The sequence below is a fragment of the Hyaena hyaena genome, unplaced genomic scaffold, assembly GCF_003009895.1.
Source record: "Hyaena hyaena isolate Hyena2069 unplaced genomic scaffold, ASM300989v1 scaffold_1187, whole genome shotgun sequence".
Taxonomy (NCBI): Eukaryota; Metazoa; Chordata; class Mammalia; order Carnivora; family Hyaenidae; genus Hyaena; species Hyaena hyaena.
The window spans coordinates 199,198-215,855 of NW_024081819.1; positions in this window are offsets into that span (position 1 = coordinate 199,198).

Genomic DNA, 16,658 nt, shown 5'->3' on the forward strand with positions numbered 1-16,658 from the left:
AATATTATTTAGTCATAAAAAGAAGGAAGTCTTGTCATTTGTCACAACATAGATGAGCCTAGAGGATATTATGCTAAGTGAAATAAACCAAATTCTGAAAGACAAATACTATATGAGATCATTTATATGTGGAATCTAAAAGAGTCATATCATAGAACCAGGTAGTAGAGTAGTGTTTGCCAGGGGCTGAGGGGTAGGGAAGGTTGGTCAAAGGATGCAAACTTTCAATTAAGGGATGAATCCCTAAAGTTCTGGGGACCTAATGTGTAGCAGGGTGATTATTGTTAATTAACTGTATTGTACACTCGACATTTGCTAAGACAGTAGATCTTAATTTTTCTTACCATCAAAAAAAGAGAGCTAATTATGCAAGGTGATGGCTGTGTCAATTAACATGATTAAGATAATTATCTCACAGTATCTGCATGTATTAACTCATTATGTTGTATACTTTTTAAAAAAGTCAGTGTATAACTGAAATATGTAGCATTTTTATTTACCAATCATACCTAAGTAAATCTGGGGGGTGTGTGTGAAAGAAATATAAGGAAACATCAGAAATATGTTTAACTGCCTTACATTCATTTTATATATTAATATTGTTTTATTTTGAATATATGGTGGGGGAACCACCATTAGCCTTTAGGATTTTAGGGCTGCTAATGTTCCTAATCCATATTATCCCAGATTTGATCCTTTCTCTGTATAGTCATACTAAATCAGGCATTTATACTCATAAAACAGTTCTTCTGATCTTTTCTGTTTTTAGTCTCTTACTGAACCTATGACAGTAGATCTCAAACATTTTGTTCTTTGGAACCCTTAAATCCTTAAAAATTAATGGGAAACTTTTACTTATGTGGGTTTTACCTATTGATATTTGCTGTAATAGATATTAAAATAGAGAAATTTTAAAATGCTTATTAATCAAGTAATTTAAAATATCAATAAGCCCATTGTACATTAATATAATTTGTAGTTTTTAATGAAAATGACTTTATTTCTCACTGTACACTTCTGCATTCTTAAAATACATGGTTGGCTGATGTATTTAGGAAATATTTTCTGAATGAAAACATACCAATTTTTAAAAATTAGAAATATAAAGTTTATGTGGTTTTTGATAACAATATTTATATAGTTACTAACTTCACTTTTAGTACAATTTGCCTTGGAAACCATGTTGTTTATCTCTAATTAAATGATATCTCTATTAGTATATCACCTATTATAGAATTTCTTTTATGAAAATTAGCCCTCAGTTAGCCCTTGGCATAGGAAAGATTGGAAAGAATCCAAGGCTCCTTGGCATAGTACTGCAGACAAAATACGGATAAAGAGGCAGAGGCTTAGTTTCATGTTTAGAGGTCATATGTAGGTTAGACATGGGCCCCAGGAAATTCTAGGTATACTCATCAGGAGAGGAAGTTAACTGTCAAGTGTGATGTCAGGGAAGCAAGAAGGAGGAGTGTAGTATGAAGGTTGTTTAGTCGAGTCCTCATGACCAGATGAAAGATGAAGACTCCAACAACGGATTCAGAATTCTATAATATGTATAGTTTATATAAAGTGGTCTATCTTTAGTAGTACATTTTCTGAACCATAAATAACAGTAATCTCCTATACTTATCAAAATTATTATATACTTTATTTACTTCACACATTTATGGAGTACCTACTCTGTTTTAAGCATTGTTTTGGCATTGGGAAAATGATGGTGAACTCAAGATATATAAGCTCCTTGCTTATATTCTAGTTGGTAGGAAACATGCAATAGTAAGTGCTGTGAAAAGATGAAGCAGAACAATGGGGTAGGAGAGAGCTATTTCAGAGGATGGCTCTCAAAACCTTCTCTGAGGAAATGACATTTGAACTGAGCCTTGAATAATACAAAGTGGGGAGCCATTATGGAGAAGAATGTTCCAAACATCAGCAAGTATAAAAGCCCTGAGAAGGGAATAAATTTGATGTGTTCAAAAGACAGGAAGAAGGCTTGTGTTCCCACTAAATAGTTTATTCCATTCTGTGAGATCATAATAATGCTAGGAGATCAATCACTAAAACATTCCAGTTTTGTGCATTTAATTATTTTACAGGATCTCTATATGAAATTGGTCAAATGGACTAACGTGCTATTCATGTGTTTATTTAACAGCTCTAATTACTAAATACAAATTTATATGGCATAATACTCTCCTGACTTTCCCCCTGTCTGGGTCTCTGGGGCTCTTACTCCTTTATATTACTTTTGTAGCTTGGCCGTGTGTCTCATTTATTCTCACTCTGTGATCTCTTTAAGTGATCTCATCCATTGCCATTGTTTGTCATTTATGTACTAGCTATTTGACACATTTGTTTGGATACATCACAGAAACCTGAACGTGAACATGCCTAAAACTGAATTCTCATTCCCCCTCCACACTAAATTTAGACTCCTTTTGTCTTATCACAGTACATGAGATATCTCTGTTCTTGAGTTACTCAAACCAGTCAAGATCTAGTCCATCATCATATTCTTTTAATTGTACCTTTATTTTTTTAAAAAATGTTTATTTATTTATTTTGAGAGAGATAGAAACAGAGTGACACACACACACACACACACACACACACAGAGCATGAGCAGGGGAGGGACAGAGAGCAGAGAGAGAGGGAGAGAGAGAATTCTAAGCAGGGTCCAAAATCAAGAGTTGGACGCTTAACTGACTTAGCGATGCAGGCACCCCAACTTTTAAAGCATATATTAAATTCAGTGTTTTTCTGTCTATTCCATTGTTACTGTTTTCTGTCTATTCCATTGTTAACCCAAGCCTCTGTCATGTTGGAATGCCTGCAGTTGCCTCTTTTATGATTTCTCTACTTCTGCCTTTGCTTTGCTCCAAACCATTCTCTACCCAGAAACTGAAGTATGCTTTTAAAAGTGTGAATGAGATCATGTCACTTTACTGCTTAAACCCATGTAATGGTACCATGGAAGTTTGAAGTCAAACGTCATAACATGGCCTACAAAACCCCGATACTTCAGGCTCTGTTGTTTAGTCTCCTCTTTCAGCCATGCTGGCCTTATATTCATCCTAAAACATGCCATGCTTTTTCTTATCATAAAGCCTAAGGTTTTTGCTATTTATTCTGCCTAGATTTCTCTTTTCTCTCTTCACCTTGATTACTACAACCTATTCTTCAGGTGTTGTCCACAAAGTTGCCTTTCTTTGAATGACAGCCTTTCTTCTGGTCTGAATATCAATATAATATCAATATAACAGGAACTATCTTTCTCTTAACTCTTTCTTAAAGCATCCTGTTATTTTTCCTAATCAAACTGTATCAAACTGTTAGTATATTTATTTTTAAAAAAATTTTTAATGTTTATTTTGAGAGAGAAAGAGAGAAAGAGAGAGAGATACAGCACAAGAGGAAGAAGGACAGAGAGAGAGGGAGACACAGAATCTGAAGCAGGCTTTAGGCTCTGAGCTGTCAGCACAGAGTCTGACTCAGGCTCAAACTCATGAACCGCGAGATCATGACCTGAGCCAAAGTTGGATGTTCAACCGACTGAGTCATCCAGGCACCCCATCAAACTGTCAATATATTTATTTGTATGTTTATTTGTTTGGTGTCTGTTTTCTCTCTCTTGTTTGTAAGTTACATGACAGCAGAGCATATCTTTTGTTTAACTTTCATTGTGTACCTAGATCCTAACACAATACTTGTACATAGTGCTCAAGAAATATAGTATTTGATGAATGGATGTAAGAAGATAAGAACCCATACTAGAATGATATCATTGAGAATGGGAAGGAAAATATGAGTAGTAAAGCTCTTGATGAACTCATAGTGGGCAGTTATAATACAGCTACCAAAGAGATCCAGGAAATATTTTTGGTGAGTACACTAGCAGCTATTGTTGTTGTTGTTGGTGGTGGTGGTGGTGGTGGTGGTGGAGATGGTGGTGGTGGTGTGTGTTTTAATTTGTTGTAGCTACCCAACATGGAGGAATGATATTTATGGTATCTGCCCAATATGTAGAATGATATCTACATCACACATCTCAGTGATGTGTGTAACCTTTCCTAGTACGTGTGATGACAAAAGCCAGGTGAGGTCCAATTCTAAGGATTTAAACACTCCATTCCAGTGCAAAGCCTGGAGAAGTTCCCATGTAGGAGATCATCCATGACTTTGGAAGTCCACTCATCTATGAATTAGTGAAACAATCACCTTTACCATTTGAAGTCATACAATTATGGGCTTTAATGTTTAGTGTCATCATTAAAAGCCTGATCAATTTGAGGAAGTAGCTAGGGAGATAACTATTTACCTACATTAAGACTTCAGGCAATGCTGTTCTTCATAGATTTTGTTGAGGAAGGATCAGTCCTGTCTATTGCAGAGTTCAAAGCTGTTGGTTTCTTCTGAGATAGATTGTGGTCACAACCAAAAGAGACTAAACAAAGAGCAGGACATGAGAAGAAACTTGAACCATTCACTTTGACTATTTGGACTTTAAAAAAAAGTACAAGTACTTGAAACAAGTGATTGAACTGAAAATTTTAGATTATGATTTTTATTTATTTTGTACATTTTAGGATTTTATTTATGTATTATTGTGCATAAGTTTGGTACATGGTGCAATTTTATAATTTTAAATAAGCATGATACATGTCAATCCGTGTACCCCCAAAGATTAAATTGGAAGGTGTTCAGTCATTTAACTAAGTGATTTATTATAGGATTCCTGTGAAATCAAGGTCCTACATATCAGAGATTCAGTGGATAAACTTTCAGTTCAATTTTACAAACATTCATTGAGTACACAAAAGGTTGTGTATTTGTCGCTTTGTTCTAGAAGCTGAACAATATCACTTAAGCTAGGTATATGTGAACTAGTTATGACAAAGTGAGACTAGTTAATGGCGAGGACTTTTGTGTATCTGTGTACATCTCCCATAAGAGGGCAGCAAAGGACCAGCATGATTTTGTTATCAGGCAGTGAGCAGAGATTGGCTCACTTAGAAAACCTAAATAATGGAAATCTTGCAAAATAAAGGGAAAACAGAGGGCATGGTTACAGTTTTGCTTAGTTTCTAGGTTATCTTTTGTCTGGTATAATATGGTTTTTGTACCACATGGTAGATTATCTCACAACGGCTGTAGTATCAGCGACAATCTAGTGATTGAATGTTGGTCATGGGGTCAGTTGTTGGGGCTTGAATGCCTGCCACGTGACTTACCAGCTACATAACCTGGAAAGACTACTTAACCTTTCTAAGCCTCAGTTTCTTCATCTGTTAAAAAAAAGAGGGAAGAGGGTTAGAGAATAGCAGTGCCTACCATTCACATGGTTTTTATAAACAGAGTCGAATTTCTGTATCCTGGAGAGGCTAAGAACAATTAAAAGATGGGACTAGAAAGAAAAAACTAGCCCAATAGCCTACCAGGCTTGGATGTATACTATTTACTTAAAATCCTGTTTAGAGTCTGATGAAGGAAAGTGTAGGCCATTGCCAAGTTAGCTCCTTCTATATGTATGTGTGTGTGTATATATATATATATATTTTTTTTTTTTTTGAGAGAGAGAAAGGGTGCACATGAGCAAGGGGCAGAGAGAGAGGGAGACAGAGAGAAGCAGGGCTCACTAGAAGTGGGGCCTGAGCTCACCCAATGCAGGACTCGAACTCACAAACCATTAGATCATGACCTGAGCTGAAGTCAGATGCTTAACCAACTGAGCCACTCAGTCATACTTACTTGTATATTTTTAATTTAGCGTATATTTATGTAACAATGATTATTTATTCATATAATTTCTAAAGCCAACTAAATACAGTTAATCTTTTACCAACTGCCAGTTATAAAAGAAATCATGACAATGAAAGGTACAGCATAGGGAACATAGTAATATTGTTATAACTGTGGTGACAGATAGTGACTATACTTATGGTGGTGAACACTGCATAATGCATGTAATTGTTGAACTACTGTGTTGTACACCTGAAACAAATACAATATTGTATGTCAACTGTACCTCAATTAAAAATAAAATAATAAATTTTAAAAGATCTTGGGCTAACTCAAATAGCATATCTTAATTTGGTTACTCCAATTATTTTCTAAGTGAAAAATAAACGAGCTTGTTTCATCCTGATTTAATTCTCACAAATTTATTGTGATAACTATGTTTCTTATTACTGACATTTTTCATGTTTTTCATTTGTTAAACATTCTTGATTAATTGTTCCCCTTTGCCTGTGAAACTTCATTAAGTATGGTTCTCTTTTGATCTCTTGTACTTAAATTTTTACTAGCCATATTTGACACATATCTTTTTATCAATGTGGGGAATTATTGAGTATCTTAACTTCTGATTCTCAAATAAGACAGTTAGATTTATTTATTTATATTTTGAAGTAGGCTCCAAGCCTAGTATGGAGCCCAATACAGGGCTCAAACTCACAATAGTGGGATCAAGACCTGACCTGAGATCAAGAGTCAGAGGCTCAACTGACTGAGTCACTCAGGTGCACCCTGATTTCTTTTTTTAGATCTCCCCTTGTGACATGCCTATATTTTGATAAATAATCTAAAAATTTAGTTTGAGATTGTTATTACTTTTTGTTTTTTGTGTCTTTTTAAGATTCACCTCAAGTGGTACACAGTAATAGATCACTAATATCTGGTTCTTGACATTCTTACTGTTGGTCCATGGAAGGCCTTCCTTTCTTTTTTACCTTTTTTAATACCCATTAAGCATCCATGAAATTGCTATCCAATTCAACACCCAGGGTCTTGATATTAACCCATGACTAGCCAGATGGTGCTGTTTCTTCTCATTCCTTGCCTACCTGAATTTGGGCCCTCTATCATTCCTTTATTTTCTGTTCCTTTCCCCCTTTGCTTTACATGGCTTTATTTTATCTCTATGCTTCTTAAAATATTATTTTAAATACTTGTTTCTGGTTTTATTTTAAAAAGAATTATGGGTCGGGGCGCCTGGGTGGCTTAGTCGGTTGGGCGTCCGACTGTCGCTTAGGTCATGATCTCGCGGTTCGTGGGTTCGAGCCCCGCGTCGGGCTCTGTGCTGACTGCCGGCTCAGAGCCTGGACCCTGTTTCAGCCTGTGACTCCCTCTCTCTCTGGCCCTCCCCTGCTCACGCTGTCTCTCTCTCTCTCTCTCTCCTGGAAATAAATAAAACATTAAAAAAAAAATTTAAAAAAAAAATAAAAAAAAAATAAAAAGAATTATAGGTCATAGTTTTAACCCATAGATATTGTATACCTTTTATTAGATTTATTTCTAGGTACTCAGTATTCTCTGGTATTATTGAAAATGCTATCTTCAATATTTTCCAGATATTTGTCATTAGTGTAAAGAAATACAACTGACTTTTGTACAACAATCTTATATCCACTAACTTTGTTAAATTCTCTTGTTATTTCTAGTAAATTGTCTACAGATTTCTTTTACAGAAATGGTCATATAATCTGCCAATATAGTTTTATGTACTTCTTTGCAAACATTTTAGCCTCAGATTATTTTTATTATTTTATGTCCTATTAAGGGCTTCAATTTAGTGTTATTTTTTGATTTGTTAAAGGAATGCTTTTAATGGCTTTTCATTTAGGATGTTTCCTGCAGATTACTCAGAGATTTTCTCTGTGGAAATTCATTGTATTCTTTCTTTCTAAGACCTTTTATTATAAATTTAGTGTTGAATTTTATCGAAACCTTTTTCTGCACCGATTGGAATAATCATGATTTTTCTCTTTTCATCTATTATGATGAATCAAATGTATAGATTTTTCTAATATTCAACCATTTTTGTATTCATTGGATAAATCCAACTTGGTCATTTTTTAAAATTCCTCTTAGTGGAATTAATCTGTTAAGTAGATTACAAATTGTATTTCAAGATGAAGTTTGACAGTGATGAAAATTAGTGATACTGTCATAGAAAATAGGCTTCATTTTGGGGTGCCTGGGTGGCTTAGTCGGTTAAGCGTCCAACTTTCGCTTAGGTCATGATCTCATGGTTCGTGGGTTCGAGCTGGCGTCAGGCTCTGTGCTGACTGCCAGCTCAGAGCCTGGAGCCCATTTCAGAGTCTGTATCTCCCTCTCTCTCTGACCCTCCCCTCCTCACGCTGTCTCTCTCTCTCTCTCTCCTAGAAATAAATAAAAATATTTTTAAAAAATTTTAAAAAAAGAAAGAAAATAGGCTTCATTTTATAAAAAGAATATAACTTTCAAAAGTAAGAAAACTGGAATTTTAATCACTGCTGTCACATCTATTACTTGTTCTTTTCCAGCCAAATTATGTTACAGATCAGAAGCAGTGATCACTGCTTTTTTATGGGAAGATTTTTTGATAACAGCTTTATTGGGATATTCATATACTCTATGATCCATTCACTTAAACTGTACAATTCAGTGGATTTTATCCTATTCAGAATTGTGTAACCACTATCACAACCAATTTTAGTATATTTTTTATCACCCCTAAGAGAAACTTTGGACTCCTTAGCTATCACCCCTTATTTGTACCCCCTTTCTCGTCCCTCCCATCCAGCCACTAATCTACTTTCTGTCTATATGTTTGTCTACTCTAGACATTTCATATAAATAGAATCATGAAATACGTGATCATTTGTGACTGGCTTCCTTTACTCAGCATGATATTTTCAAGGTCTATCTGTGTTGTGGCACATATTCTGTATAGAACTTGTTTGTGTGACTTGTCATGCATTTCTGCTCAGAGCTACACATACACAGTCTTGGGGGGCTTAGTTGTCTTGTATTCTGTATTGTCCTTGGGATCAGAACTGGCCCTTCTGTTCCTGGCGCCAAGAGGAACTTGCGTCACCTCTTGCACCAGACCAGGCTGGCCCCCTGGAATGGACCAGGGAGGGAAGAGAAATAACCAGATGCCCAGGCTCCTGAGATTGTGAGATATGATAAGAAAAACAGAGAGGGCGCCTGGATGACTCAGTTGGTTAAGCATCTGGCTTCGGTTCAGGTCATGATCTCAGTTCGTGAGTTCAAGCCCTGCTTTGGGCTCTGTGCTGTCAGAGTCTGGAAACTTCTTCGGATTCTGCGTCTCCCTCCTTCTCTGCCCCTCCCCTGCTTGCACTCTCTCTCTCTCTTTCTCGAAAATAAACATTAAACAAAAATTTAAAAGAAAAAAGAAAAACAGAGAAAGAAACACAGCTTGCTCAGGACTGCACTTAGGCAAACTTAATGACTAACCATAAATCAACCACACACGGGTAGTATATATATTGCCCTGGTGGGAATAGTTAGTTGGAAGTCTCACCCCAAGGGAGGACATTCCACCTAAGGCCCTCAGTCAGGACTCCAACTGGGCTGTTCACTGTGGGGTTTCCCCAGTCAGAAGGTCTGCTGTTCTGAGTACCTGATTTGATGTATTAACCCTTCTTGTTCTTCTCTATACTTCTCTCCCTCTTTATGTTTACTCTAATTAATTCCATATTAATACAATTAATAAAGCTTTCCTCCGTGAAACAGAAAGTGCTGCTATCATGAATTACTGTTATTCAGAACAGTACTTCTTTCCTTTTTATTGCAGAATAAAGTTCATTATATGGACATCCTATATTTTGTTCATCAGCTAATGAATATTTAAGTTGTTTATGCTTTTACACTTTATGGCTGTTATGAATAATGCTGTCATGAGCATCATTGTAAAAGTATTTTTGTGGACTTATGTTTTCATGTCTCTTGGGTACCTAGTGGAATTTCTGGATCATATAGCAACTCTTTATTTAATATTTTGAGGAACTGCCAGATTATTTTCCAAAGTGGCTGTACTATTTTACAGTCCTGCCAGCTGTGTATGAGGGTTCCACTTTCTCCATACCCTTTAAAATTGGTAAAATACACATAACATAAAATTTACCATTTCAACCATTTTTAGTTGAATTCAGTGGTAATTTAGTGTGCAATTCAGTGGTATTTTGTACATTCACAAGGTTGTACAACCATCACCACTATTCATTTCCAGAACTTTTTTTCACCCCACACAGAAACTCCATATCCACAATAATTCTATATTTCCCCTTCCCCATTGCTCTTGGTAACCTCTATTCTACTTTCTATCTTTGTGAATTTGCCTATTTTAGTTATTTCATGTGAGTGGAATTCCATAACTGTGTCCTTTGGGATCTAGCTTGTTTCACTTAGCGTATGTCTTCAGGGTTCCTCTTTCTGTTCTTGGCCAGCTTATGTCAGGGGCCTCCTGGATCCTGCTCTAGTACCATGGCCAACCAGCCTTCTGAGTGCTCAGTGCCCATACTGGTGGTTTTGGAGATCATCCCTGAATTGATCATACTTTACCATGTTTTTGGCAAAATTTCATCTGTTTATTGGAAAGTATTTTTCTGTTAAACATATATGTTTAAAGGTCTTTTATGAGTTCTTTGAAATTTTAAGATATCTTGAGGAATCCATGTGTTTTCATGGGAAATTGGTCTCTGAAATATTACCACCATTAGTATAATAATATATAACTTTTTGGAGCAGTGGTTTGGAGATATAAGATCCAACTTATACCAGAACAGAAAATGTTCCTTCTCTGTAGAGCAGAAACCATGGCATTTAGGTGGGATTTGTTATTTTTATGTCACTTTAAATTCAGACATTTAATGCATTTCTCTTTAAATATAATTATTTTTTGTAATAATCCTCCAGTATGGCTTTATCTTATACTTCTTTATTTTCTTTCCTTATCTTTTCCTAATATACCCATATGTATTTTTTCTTATATGTCTTTCATATTTTCCCAGTCTCAACTTGAATTTCATATCACATTATATGGTTAATTTTGTGTAATCTAACCTTCTATGTTTCCCCTCATTCTAGTTACTTACCAGCCTTCATCTGTTTTAAATAAGCAGCTTTGTTCTAAGGCTTATGAAAGAAAGAGAAAGCAAGCAAGCAAGCAAGCAAGCAAGCAAGCTGCACATTTTTATTTACTCAGATCTTCAGAATGTTTTCTTGTTTGTTTGTTTGTTTGCTTTTAGAGTATTTATAAAATGGCTGTGAACTTTTTATTGCACATTTCTAAGTTTTGTCTTTTTAGCCCAGGAGAATAATTTTTCTTTAATTCTTACATGGTGAGATCTGTTGCTACCACAGTTTAAAATAACCATAAAGTCTAGGCCAGCCATTCCTGCTCCTACAATGATGTTCTTTCCCTCTGTTGATTAATTTAGGTGAGAGTGATGAGGGAGCATGGGGCAAGCTGAGGGCAAAGTGCAGGCTAACAGCACGCACCTCCACCCCCCATCATCCCCACCATCAGGTGGGATATGTGTGATATTTCTTGGACACTCCTGGCTGCCCAGGGGGGAAAAAAAGCAAATGATTGACTGATAGAGATCACAGTCATGCAGGATAGGAGTCTCCTTCAGTTTATGGATAACTTAGTAAACTGCAAGAGAAAAAGGCAATCTTATCCATAGCCTCCAGAAACCTATAGACTCCATTTTCTGGAGCCCTAATATCACCCTCATCAAGATGTAAGGGGGTTTAAATGCCTGTCATGGTGATGCGGGAAACAAAGGCAAATGGAAAATTGAATTCCCTTACTGCCTACAGCCCAGTGACAAGTCCTTGAAACAGGCAGAGTAACCTCCCTCTAGGAGCGCAGCTGCTCAATGATGACACTTTGCTAGGGGCAAAAGGGAATCTTGGGCTAACATTATCCTGACCTCTCAAGATACCTTAAGTCTACTTAAACATATAAACATTCCTTTGGAAACTTCCTTTATCTCAACTTCCCCAAGATATATGCTGGCAATCATACTCCAAACTTATGGCCCCTGATATACATCTGAAGGGTCTCATGATTGAGGTTTTATTAAACGGTAATAAATGGCATTTTCGTAAAAACACCAGGCCCTCAAAGTCCTGGAAACCTTGCTTCTAAAATACCTTAGAGACTTAACTCTATCCCTAATCCCCTCCCAATTTGAAGGTATATAATCAGTTACCTGTTACAACCCCAGTGCACTTCTTTCTGTCCCTGGATCCTGTCCCTGTGCTTTAATAAAATCACCTTTTTGCACCAAAAACATCTTCAAGAATTCTTGGCTATCAGCTCTGAACCCCATCATCATCCCAAAACCCTGTCAAGAGGAAGGCAAGTGCCTGCCTATTGATTTTACCGTAAAATATGTCTTATTGCATGATTTCATCTTATCTTTATCTCCATTTCTACCATTCTAGTCTAAGCCATCCAAATGTCTTCTCTGGTCTCTCCACTTTGATTCCTTTTCCCCCAAAGTGGCAGAATGATGTTTTAGAACATTAACGAGACCAAAAATCCACCAGTGTTTTCTCACCATACATCAAACAAAATCCAACCTCCTTACACATGGTCTATAAGGCTCTAAAGGACCTGGCCCTCCCTAAATTCTCTTTTGTACTCTTTAAGCTTCAGGCTCACTCTCTTTTCTTTTATTATAATTCTCCAAGCTTATTCCTGTCTCACAAACTGTTCCTCTACTTACAGCTCTCTTTTCTACATCAATGTATGATCAGTCTTCCTGACTTTAGAGTCTCAGCTCAAAGGTCACACCTTCTAAAATTTTTCAATATCAAGCAGCGTTCTATCCCTGACCCAGGAGTCCTCTTCATGGGGCACCTGGGTGGCTCAGTCGCTTAAGCATCTGACTTTGACTCAGGTCATGATCTCAAGGTTCATGGGTAAAAGCCCCGCGTCAGGCTGTGTGCTGACAGCTTGGAGCCTGGACCCAGCTTTGGATTCTGTGTTTCTCCATCTCAAAAATAAATAACATAAAGAAAAGAAGCCCTCTTCATCACACTACCCTGCTTGATTTTCTTCTCACTACTTAAGACTATATACAATTGCCCCTTTACTTTATTAATGATTGTTCACTAACTTAGATATAAATTCTATAAATTTAAAGATATTGTCTACTCTTATTGGCTACTGTTTACCTAGCATTTGACTGTGAGTACTGTACGATAGGATTATGGTAAATGAGGTTTTGGAGTGGTGGTGGGGATTGAGCTTATGGCCAAGAAAGAATTCTTGAAGACGTCTTTGGTACAAAAAGGTGATTTTATTAAAGCATGGGGACAGGACCCGTGGACCCAAAGAGCTGCTCTGGGACCATGAGGAGAGACAGGTTATATGGTTGAGAGTTGGGGGAGGTAAAGTCTATGGGAAGTTTCCAAAGAGACTTTCATATGCCAAAGAAGACTCACAGGATACTGGAGGCCTAGCTATTGTCAAGATAAGGTTGTTTTCCTTCTAGCAAAGCATTAACATTAAGACAGTAGGGGGTTCTTCGAGAAATGTTTTACTCTGCCTGCCTCAAGTATTTGTTAATGGGCTGCAGGTTATAAGAAATTTCAATTTTATCTGCCATTTCCATCTGCCTTTGTTTCCCACATCAATAAATATTTGCTGAATGAATTAATTAATTTCAGTGCTGTTAGTTTATACTCCAGCCTCTTTGGCAAATGAGTATTTTATCGTCTTTATATGAATTTGTATAGGTTTCAGTTGTTTTTAATTAAGTTTAGACCATGAGGGATCCGTGGCTTCCAAGAGACTACCCCCAGTTTAACCAGGATATGAGGAAGAGTCTGCTTTACTTTGGGATTAAGATGCTGCACCACAATTATCTAAGGAAAGTGGCTGAATCTAGCTACTGAAGAATAGTTCTTAGGAAAATTTTAGACACGTATTTTATTTCTGTAGTTGCTGACAAGTGCTTTGTTTTACAGAAGAAAAGGCATCTTGCCTGGAGTAAAAGCAAAGGGCCTTGTCTTTGTAGTGCTTTTCGTTCTGTTTTGGAAAGCATTTCTTTTCAGCTACTCTGTGTCATGGTAATGTTGAATTCTCTGTTGAAAGTCTAGGGCTCTTGGTTTCCTTGATGTTCCTAGGCTTTGGGGTTTTGTTTAAGATTTGTGTTTTTGGAAGGAACATTTCCATGGTTACACCCATTCCTTCTACCATCCTTGAAAAAAAAATGATGACAAGTAGAGTAATCTGATTCCTGGATTACTGCACAGATGTCTTTTGTATCTGCCTGCATATGAAACTCTTGGGCAAGTTCCATTTCCGTGCATTTATTCCCTTGAATGCATTTATAAAATGAAACATCTTTTAAGATTAGGAATAAATGACTTGGATTGGCAAATTAAACAGGGTATGGCCTATGTTATGTTAATGGTTTGAACTCAATGGCAGATGAATTTGGAGGTGCAGTAGATGAAGGGACAGACTGTGTCAGGGGCAAGACTAAATAGCAGGTCTGGGCAGTAATCATATGCATGTGTGAAGAATCAATGCCACATTTGGAAAGATGTTGTGTTCAAATAGAGTGTTCAGTTTTTTGAATGTAAAGCTTCAGTCAAAGTATTATAATAAACATATGCACTTTAACTGCTATGGAGCAGTGAAACTCCCTTTTCCTGGAACAATTTGTATGCTTATTGCCACTCCACTCAAGCCTAGTCTAATAGCTGTACAATCTAGCACTTTTCAGAGCATTTGCAAAGCATTTGCACAGACTTGTTTGATGAGATATATATATATATATATAAATGTTTATATTCGAAAGAGAGATAGAGAGACAGAGCATGAGCAGGGGAGGGACAAAGAGGGAGACAGAATATGAAGAAGGCTCCAGGTTCTGAGCTGTAAGCACAGAGCCGGAGGAGGGGCTCAAACCTGTGAACCAGGAGATCGTGACCTGAGCTGAAGTTGGATGCTTAACTGACTGAGCTATCCAGGCACCCCACTGCATGATATACTTTTAAGTAAGATGAGGGAGGAAGACAAAGACTTCCTCCTTCAAATTAAAGCAAATTTAAATTGTGAAAAAGTTGTGCAGCTTTTTTTAAAGTTTAAGTAGTGATTAATTTATACTACAGTTTTCTATGAGTATATGAAAATTTTAATTTGAATATTAACTATTGGTATGCAGACAGTTTGGCTTGAGGTTTATTTTCAAGTATTTAAAATGACTTTTATAACTTGGTGTCTGTCTCCATTTTGCTTGAGTTTTAGAGCCTATCTCTTTTCCTCCTGAGAGATTACCCCTTATACTTTGGTATCTCCTCTCCTCCCCCATCTGAATTCAATTATAAATTATTGCTAATATATAACTATTATTAATTTACAAATGATTGTAGTTTAAACATAAAAATAACTCTAAAAGGAGGAAAACTCTATAATCTTAACCTCTAGAGATATTTTTTAATGAGTATATTAGCATATATGTTATAATTCTTTTTTATTTAACCAAAAGGAGATTGATGAAGGAGCATGGGGGCAATCTGAGGGCAAAATACAGACTGGCACATCCCACCCCCACCCCATACCAAGTGGGGCCTGTGTAATATTCCCAGCTACCCAAAAACAATGAAGAGGGTTTTAAGTGCTTGCCATGGTAATATGGGAAATTAAGGCAAATGAAAAATTAAATTCCCTTACTGCCTTCAGCCCATTGACAAATCCTTGAAACTGGCAGAGTGGCTTTCCTCTAGGAGCTCAGCTGTCTAGATGATAACACTTTGCTAGAGCAAAAGAGAATTTAGCTTAACATTATCCCAACCTCGAGGATCCTATAAGTGTATTTTCTTTATCTTAACTGCCCCAAGATATATGTCAGCAATCATACTCCAAGCTTATGGTCCCCCAATATACATCTGAAGGGTCTCATGACTGGTTTTATTAAATGATATGAACATTTAAACTGAATAAACACCAAAGGGGCACCTGGGTGGATCAGTCAGTTAAGTGGCTGACTTCTGCTCAAGTCATGATCTCATAGTTCATGAGTTTGAGCCCCGCATCAGGCTCTGGGCTGACAGCTTGGAGCTGGAATCTGCTTTGGATTCTGTGTCTCCCTTTCTCTCCGTCCCTCCCCCACTTGCACTGTCTCTCTCTCTCTCTCTCTCAAAAATAAATTAAAACATTAAAGAAAAAAAAGTTAAAAAAATAGATTTGAATAAGCACCAAAAACTACTTTGAAAAGTACACCTGTTTATACTCCCAAAACAATGTAAAAGAATGATTTGATTTGATTTATTATACTCTTACTAGCTCAGAGAATTATCAATTTTTTTTTTGCAATCTTTGCCAGTCTGCTAGGTACTTAAGGGGGTTTAGGACATACTACCTTGGCATATTAAATAGATTAAGCTGAAGGAGCTTGAGAAAATGGCAGCAGCAGGAAGATCACTCTGGCATCCCCCGGAAGCAATTATAAAACCCTCATGGGAGAAGTGCCCTTCCTATACCTGGAGGAAAGAAGCACCCTCAACCTTGAAGATAAGGGGATGCCAAGAACAAATGGGCTTGGCTAAGTGTCCCCAGTTTGCTATACTTATAATCTCTGCCTTTTCACATCTTTCCATGACTTTCTACTTTTCATCAAACCTAACATAAAATCACATGGGTTTAACCATTTCTTTAGGTCTTCATTTCTTTTTGAGGCTCCCATGTCACATAGAATTTATATTAAATAAATGTGCATGTTTTTTTCTCCTGTTAATCAGTCTTTGCCAATTTAATTTTCAGACCCAGCAAGAGAGGATGAAAGGTCAAAGAAAAGTTTATTTCCCTCCATGAACAGTATAATCATGTGTCTTATTGTTCTCTTACT